Below are 8571 nucleotides of genomic sequence, written 5' to 3'. Positions count from 1 at the left end.
ATAACACATCATTAGCACGTTAATGGGAGTAGCAACCTGTACAAATAGGATGGAGTGAAAACGGCACATTCGGAACCTCTCTGACTGCTCCGGTGGGCGCGCTGCCACTAGCCTACTCTAGTCTCAGATCACAACTGACAGCGGCCTTGAATGAAGGATTCAGGTCGTCTTTAAAGGGACGGACAGAAGGGTGATTGGAGGGGTGCGGAGTGCTGAGCTTGAAGTGAAGAGCTCCCCACCAATCCTGGAGACGGAGTCGCACACAGGATCTGCATAACATCAAAGGGAAGACGAGGACGAAGACAGGCGCGCGCACACATAACACAACACAGACAACAGATCCTCTACACTGACGCTCTTATCCGTAACACCCCCACCCTCAAGAAAGAAACCATTCGGTTTGGTTTTACAAAGTTACAACAAAAAACAAAAATCATACTATTTAGAATACCCACCTACCCCACCACTACCCCCCCCCACACACTCTCTGGACAGGGCAGCAGTAAACACATTTTATTTCCTCTTTTTACTCTCGAGATTGCACTCCTGAATTATCAAAGCCCATCTCATGAGTATTTGATTGCACATTCCCGACAGAAAAACCAGAGGATTGTGATCCACTCTCTTCACCATTTGCATGCTTTAATTGCAAACAATTTGCAATGACATGCCCAGGTTTGTGGCAATAATAACACTCCCGGTCATCCTTACGAGGGGGTGATGACTTGAAAGTGTTACCATTAGCCGCAGAAACAAATCGAGAAGGATAAGATTTTTCATTATGTGATGATGAGAACACAGTCTTGTGCGTAAGAACAAACTCATCCGCTAGAGTTGATGCTGTAAAAAGCGACTCCACCTTTTGTTCATTTAGGTACACCACAACGCGCTCGGGCAAACATTTCTTGAACTCTTCAAGTAAAATTAACTCCCGCAGTGCCTTGAAATCACTAACCTTACAGGAGGTGCACCATTTATCAAAAAGATTGCCTTTCTCTCTGGCAAACTCAACGAATGTTTGGTTAGCTTTCTTGTGATTCCTAAACTTCTGCCTATAGGCCTCAGGCACCAACTCATATGCCTTTAAAATAGCTGCTTTAACAGAGTCATACTCCAGACTATCTTGTAGAGGGAGAGCCGACACCACATCTCGAGCTTTGCCATTAATTTTACATTGGATTAACAATGCCCAAACCTCCTTGGGCCACTTAAGTGCAGAGGCAATGCGCTCAAATGCATTAAAATAACAATCCACCTCATCCTCACGAAAAATAGGCACCAAAGCAACGTGCTTAGAAACATCAAGAGTAGATGGAAAGGCAGAAGGAATATTCATAGAAGACGCACCTGACCTAGGTTGGGACACTCTCAGAGCACCCACCTCAAGCTCCTTTATGCGCAAGGCAGTCTCCGCCTCAATTTCCAGCTTGCGTATTTTTAGCTGGTGCTCGAGCTGTGCTTGACGCATTTGCACTTTCTCATAAGAACCCACTTTGATCTGTGCAATACGGACGGTCACGTCATCTTTAGACCCATCTGGATCGGGCAGGGAGGGAGGATCACCACCCCCACCTGCCTGTGGCTGTGCCTCAGCATTGTCCGCTGGGGCACCCATGCCACCATGCACATTGAGCACATTTAACGCCTCGTCAGGCAACACAGGCAACACAACCAGAATATCCTTCTCCACCAATCCAGCCACCACCAGAGTTTTAAGCTCATCTTTACATGCCGACTTGGACACCGTGATTTTGAAATGAAAAGCTATAATGTGCAAGTCCTCTTTGCGACAATTATCAATTGCTTCCAATGATGGATTTTCCAGAAATTTCTCAAGATTAAATGGAGCCATCCCTCTACTCCTAGCCAAACAATTTACACAACTGTATGCCACTTGATTAATTAATTTGAAAAAACTTAAATTAACAGCTCAGGTTCAATAAAGCTGACGAGCCCCCATTATGTTACGACCCACCGGGTCTAGGGGAGTAGGAACGTAACAAGACAAGATGGTACAAGCCAAAGCTTAAGTTTTATTACAGATAAATAAGTGGTGGCATACAATTGGTGCACAATAGATAGGTACAGTGAGGTGCTACTCGGGCATAATGTGAATAGGGCTGGACAGGAACCAAATCAAAGAACGGAATAAAACAAACAACACTTCCTAAACCACTAGGGAAACCCCAACGCTGGCTAACTAAATACTCTTAAGAAAGCAATAAAGAAAACTTACCCTACCTGACTACTCTAGTCTGAACTGGGCCAACAAACATACAAGACACTGGAACCTGTCCTCTGAGGTCTTAACACATTAAAGAAGGAATGTAATAGTATCTACGATACTTGCCCTGGATAACACATCATTAGCACGTTAATGGGAGTAGCAACCTGTACAAATAGGATGGAGTGAAAACGGCACATTCGGAACCTCTCTGACTGCTCCGGTGGGCGCGCTGCCACTAGCCTACTCTAGTCTCAGATCACAACTGACAGCGGCCTTGAATGAAGGATTCAGGTCGTCTTTAAAGGGACGGACAGAAGGGTGATTGGAGGGGTGCGGAGTGCTGAGCTTGAAGTGAAGAGCTCCCCACCAATCCTGGAGACGGAGTCGCACACAGGATCTGCATAACATCAAAGGGAAGACGAGGACGAAGACAGGCGCGCGCACACATAACACAACACAGACAACAGATCCTCTACACTGACGCTCTTATCCGTAACAACCAGTGACAACCAGGAAAAGACTGGGTGACGTCAGGTGACATCTGGAGAGACAGAGGACGGCTGGAGAGACGGCGACCCGGGGTGGAGAGGGTTGGCAGCCCAAACCACTTCTTCCGTGAGGAAGAACCCAAAAGCTACAGACTGTAAAAATCCATCAAGGCAGAATGAGATGTGTGTGCCCAGCAGCAACGACGACGCAATGCACAGAAGGAGGCTCACTTCTGGTCAGGCGAAGGAGGAGCCAGGCCCGGACGCAACCCACAGTGCCTAGAGCATCCTAGTGTCGCCAACACCTGCTGCAACATCTCACCAGCCACTCTAAGCCCCCAGGAGACAGTGGGGGCAGTAGCATGCCACTTGGACACATGCCGTGTTCTGATCAGCCTCGGTCGGGTCGCCTGGAGGAGGGTGTCTGTTGCAAGACCCGAAACACCCAGTGACTCCAGGAAACAACACTGATGATGTGTCCAAGTTTGTGCATCAGTTGATGCATGATGATGATTAACATATTGGAAAGTGGAGATGGACAGGAAACAGGGAGAGAGAGATGGGGAGAGACATGCAGTAAAGATCGTCGGGAACGGGACTCGAACCCGCGATGCACTGTCAGGCTACATTAGAAGAGCATACAGTAGGTGGCCGGACCAGCGGTTCGGGCCACAAAGACGTTTTTTGATGATGCCACCCTCTTGAATATGAGGGGTGACATCATAAAAAAAAACTGCCAGCTGGCAGTAGCAATGGTTCTGTCCTCTGCATTGAGTTCCATTACTTTTCTTTTCTTGGCATTGACCGATCTTCCTGCACTCCATTCCTTTCTCTGCTGTGTCCGAGACGAAGGCAACGTCACCTGCATTGTCAAAGTGATCTTGAGATTTACTCGCTGAGTGACCAGCTTGAAACCCTGTGTCTCCTCCCTGCCACTGATGATTCAGTCAGACAGAAATAATGTATACTTATGTTATGATGACATTTGATGGCACAGTGTGACATCAGGGTAGGATTCGTCCCAGTCATTATTTATCATCTCTTCAGGACAGCCTAATTTTGTCATCCATTGTTGTTACTTTATTCACAGACAGACACACTATAGCCCTCCTGGATCTACAACCTCAGTGGGTCTGACATGCTTCACATGAATACTTTGCCAAAAAGCTCTGAACATAACCTGGCAACTAACCACAAAAAGGCACCATGCCCTTGCCAAATCTTTAAGGGGGCTGAAAGCCCAAAGAAAATTCATATTATCGGAACAGCTGAACAAAGTGCACCTTCAAATGATCCCCAGTGAAAGTTGGATTGATGTGGTGTGATGTAATGCCGGGGCACCATCCTCTTTTAACCATCCGACCACCCTGGCATCCCTATTCTGGGCATGTCATGATAGATGAAAAGAGTTTTGTGTAGAGGGAAAAAGGTGTGTGAAAGTACGGACCTCGTCAACAAAGTATATAGGGTTTAAGTGGTTAAAATGTTCCACAATACCCCAAACAGTAGGCACAGGAAGGTCCACAAGACAGACATATATTTGACCTCTATGGCCAGAGTATGCACTCTAATTCATTCACTCAATTAGGAGTTATGACAGCTCTTGCGTCACTTTAAAACCCATAGAGGTTTCATTAGCGACGGCTCCACAGAGCTCTGTCCTCAGACGGTGAGGCAGCCCCATTAATCTTCAATGATGATGCTTTTTGATAGCTTCATGCACTGCTGTCGGAGAAGAACCTTGTATATATCATCAAAAAGTCAATGTTCATGGAATTCCCAAAAAACGGATTTATTTTAAGATTAGCATCTATACACGTATAAGGAAAGATATGACGTAAATGTCTGATTCAAGTGAAAATCCCAGAAACTGGAGTTATGAGGTTTCCGTTTCTCTGACAGTCTATTTATTATGCAGACTTCAGCAGCCTCAGACAGGCTGTCTACAGACGGTAATAAAGGCCTTTGTGAGACAGACCCCCCTCCCAACCTGTCAGAGCCCTTTGCAAATAAGCTCCTACGACAACCTTTTAAGTTTAAAATCAACCCCGCCACCTTGCTTTATAAGAAAGATTGGATTTGGTTTGAAAACGCACGCACGCACACACGCACACACACACGCACATACGCACACACACGCGTACAGTAAAAAACAAACAACTAAAATGGTAGGGGCAAAAAAGACATGTAGGAGTGAAGAGAGAGCTGCAGTCATGTTTTCAAATAGAACCCCTATTACACTAGCCACCTGCAAGTGACATTACCAGAAAGGGGAAAATGTCAATCTGACAGCAGGGACATTAAGATAAAGTATCACAAAAAAAGGAAAACGGTTGCAGAATTGATAACATTATGCATAATAAGCAAAATAACTGTAAAGTACACTAATAACCAACACACCCCAGGAACTCTATTCTTAAGATGTTACCCAACAGGGGGTAAATGGCTGTTTTCTGTAGTGAGCATGTTGATCCGTGACACATCAGCTAACAGTTCCACTGAACAGCACACATTTGTCACTGCTACTGCTGAGAGAACATGTCTCTGGAAGTTCTAAGAGATGACATGAGAGTGTGTGTGTGTGTGTGTGTGTGTGTGTGTGTGTGTGTGTGTGTGTGTGTGTGTGTGTGTGAGAGAGAGATATATGAGCCTTCATGTTTTCACTTGAAAATGTAAATGTTTGCTAGTGAAAGTGCTGCATAAATTTAATGAACCACAGAGCCAATGAAACCTTTCCTAAAGTGTGTCTTCAAAAGTACATACCGGTACTATAGTTATATTCTAGTAACTCAAGATTTATTCTTCTATTGTCCTGAGAGATGGTGACTTTTCGGAGAATCCGAGCAGTGACAGTGTGATTGACAAGTAGGTAACACATCTTCAACAACTCCAGTTTTTTTGTCATATGTTTTTTTTTAGTTGTCACCATTCCAGCCGTCGAGAGACAGGAAAAGAAGAGATGGACAGTGACAACTAAGAATCAGAATCCAGGGGTAGTGACTGTATATTTTTCCATCTACTCTCAAAAAAAGGAAAATAACCTCATCTCACAAGAATTTTTTACAAAAATAGAAGGAACAGTGTCATCACATCAAATTAGAATGTGGAGTTGGAGATGTATACTTTCCCCATGCAGTAAAGATAATGAAACACTGACTAGACTACATAATTTCCCTACTGCACATCTGTTAAACCCCAGATTCTATCTTGACCATAATTAAACATCCACCCGGTCCCTCAGGTCCTGCCCAAATCCAATACTGGCCATTCCCTCATATCTGATCCTCTAGGATCACAGGAACATTTTGGGTTTGATTTTGTACTACTTACTGGCCTTGAAATTGAAGTTTATTGTGCAGTTGAACTAGTTGCTAGTATCTCCAGATAAGACAAATAGATAATCAATTCCTAGTTTTTAATGCATCTATCAAAAGAGTTAACGAAAAGGAAAGTAATCTAGTATTCTTTATTCTGTTATTTACACAATTAATGGTCAAAATAGCAGATCTACAAGCTCATAACACATTAAGAGTGTTGATCTGCTATTTCTGAATACAATTAATATATATTTTCTTTTTATTTCATCAAAGATTTTGCCCAAAATAGGGACACCAGGTCGAAAGTGGTTTACAGATAAATTACCTGCTGAGACATGATGTAAAATAAATAAATCATGTTTGAGACTGATTGTGTTGAGCAGGGATGTCTGGTATTAAAGAATCATATTTGAATTAATACGAAAAATACTCACATGCTAAATGTTGAATCAACAACTCACCTTGTAGCCTAATTCAACTCGTCACCAATTAGGCTATTGTTAGACATGGTCTGTCAGTCCTGGCAACAGCGGTTATCCCTGCTGTAGAAACCAGACTACTGTGGCTGCCACTGCAAATTGATGTTAAACAGAGCAAGCTGGCTGGGTTTTGAACATTGATCTGTAGCACACTTTAATGCCACAAATACTATTATATCTCCAAGGCCTGCTGGGTTAATAATGTGGACTTACACAGAACAGAAGACACTTAAGCCTAATTTATACATTGTCATCCATGGTGTTGCTCGCTGAATATAACACATTTTTGGCAGGTGAAGTATCTATAACACAACAAAGTAACCTTCACCCTACTGCAGTGTATGTCAAAGACTGGCTTAGGATCCGAAGGTGGTGCACTGAGTGATTAATATGGGCAAGTATCTTTAGAGCATGTGCTAAACTGCCAAAGCCTTCCAGTGTTCTTGTGACATTTAGGCTGAAAGAGAATTGTGGGTTTGTACGTAAGTAGCCTAAAAACATACATACAGTAACAGCGGTTCTTTTGCCGCCCGGCAGGGGAAATAATACAGATCCTTTGAGAAAATGTTCAAAAGCCAGTGGGCTGCAAAAAACAATCTGCATAGTATTGTAGCAGATATGGATTTGGTGGTCTAGATATACTTACAAAGTATTATTATCCAAAAGGTGGCACAGTGTTTTAAGCCAGACATTATCAACTGCTATTTTATATTAAAGACTGCCATCAAGTGGTTTCACTTTGTATTGCAACATTTCTTTTAAGATAAGATGCAGGTTATGAACTGAGGGTACTGAATCCGTATTTCCCTTGGTTGCAGAAGAACGCTCCATTTACAGCCTGTGACGGCCCCTTGGCCTTAGATCTATGTCTGAGTTCCTTGAGCTCTCCTCATTAGTGGGGAATCCTGCCCACCTGTGTGGGGTGATTGCTCACCCTATATAATGGGGCATGAGCCCTCACTCTGTCTCTCCCCTTGGTTTGGTTTGGTTGCTTTGGTTCTTTGAGTTGGTTGTTTGCTTTGATTACTTTGCTTTGAATTCTCATACATTCATACCCTGGCACACATCACTGATATATTGATAACTTACTTTATTTAGTTGATTCTAATTACTTTATTTACTATCTCTTTTTCTAAATAAATATACTTCTTATTGAAACTGACGTCATGTGTGGTCTCCACTTTGTCTACCTTTATTCTTGGTCATGACAAATGGGGGCTCGTCAAAACAAATTTGGACTTGTTAAAAACAAATTTGGTCATATGGAGTGGAGTATCACACATGGCAGTAGTTTTTTTTTTGGAGGGCATTTTTTTTGGTTTAGTTTGTTGAAATGGGGAGGTTTAACTAATCCTTTTGGGCTCGTTGGCTTGAGGTACACGGATAACGTAAGCTAAAATTACGGGGCGAAATCGGTGTTCGCCCCGAACTGCCAGTCGAAGGAATCGATATCATTTTGGGAAATGACTTGGCAGGTTCCTGTGTTTGGGCAAATGATATAAAGACATGTGTTTCATTTTTAGAACTTCCAGAGGACCCTGAGCCAGATCAGTCAGAGGCCACAGAGCAGCCATGTCTCTCTGAGGCAGAGAACCATGTGTCTTCTGTTTGTGCGGTGACACAGGCACTGTCGGCTGTTCTGGAGGATAGTCTTGCAGTGTCAGAAAACTCTGAGGTGAACATGTTTACTTTGCCAAATGATCTTTATGTTTCGCGTTCAGAACTGGTGAAAGCACAGCGAGAAGACCAGTCTCTGAAAGACTTGTATGACCTAGTTTTGTCTTGGTCTCAGGTGAGGAAAGTTAGGCAGGGTTATTTCTTCCAGGAGATGGAGAGAGAGGATCCCTTGTTTAGAATGTGGGCTTCTCATGGTTTTGATGTGGGGGATTAGACCTGAAAATAGTATAAAAGTTCATCCTGAAAAAAAAAAAAAAAAAAAAAAATCATATTTGGTTGTTTTCAAGGTATGAGGTGGACCTCATTCTTAGGGAGGGGGATGTGACGGCCCCTTGGCCTTAGATCTATGTCTGAGTTCCTTGAGCTCTCCTCATTAGTGGGGA

This window comes from Gymnoscopelus braueri, assembly GCF_963280865.1.
Source record: "Gymnoscopelus braueri genome assembly, chromosome: 12".
Lineage (NCBI taxonomy): Eukaryota > Metazoa > Chordata > Actinopteri > Myctophiformes > Myctophidae > Gymnoscopelus > Gymnoscopelus braueri.
This window is presented reverse-complemented; position numbering follows the sequence as displayed.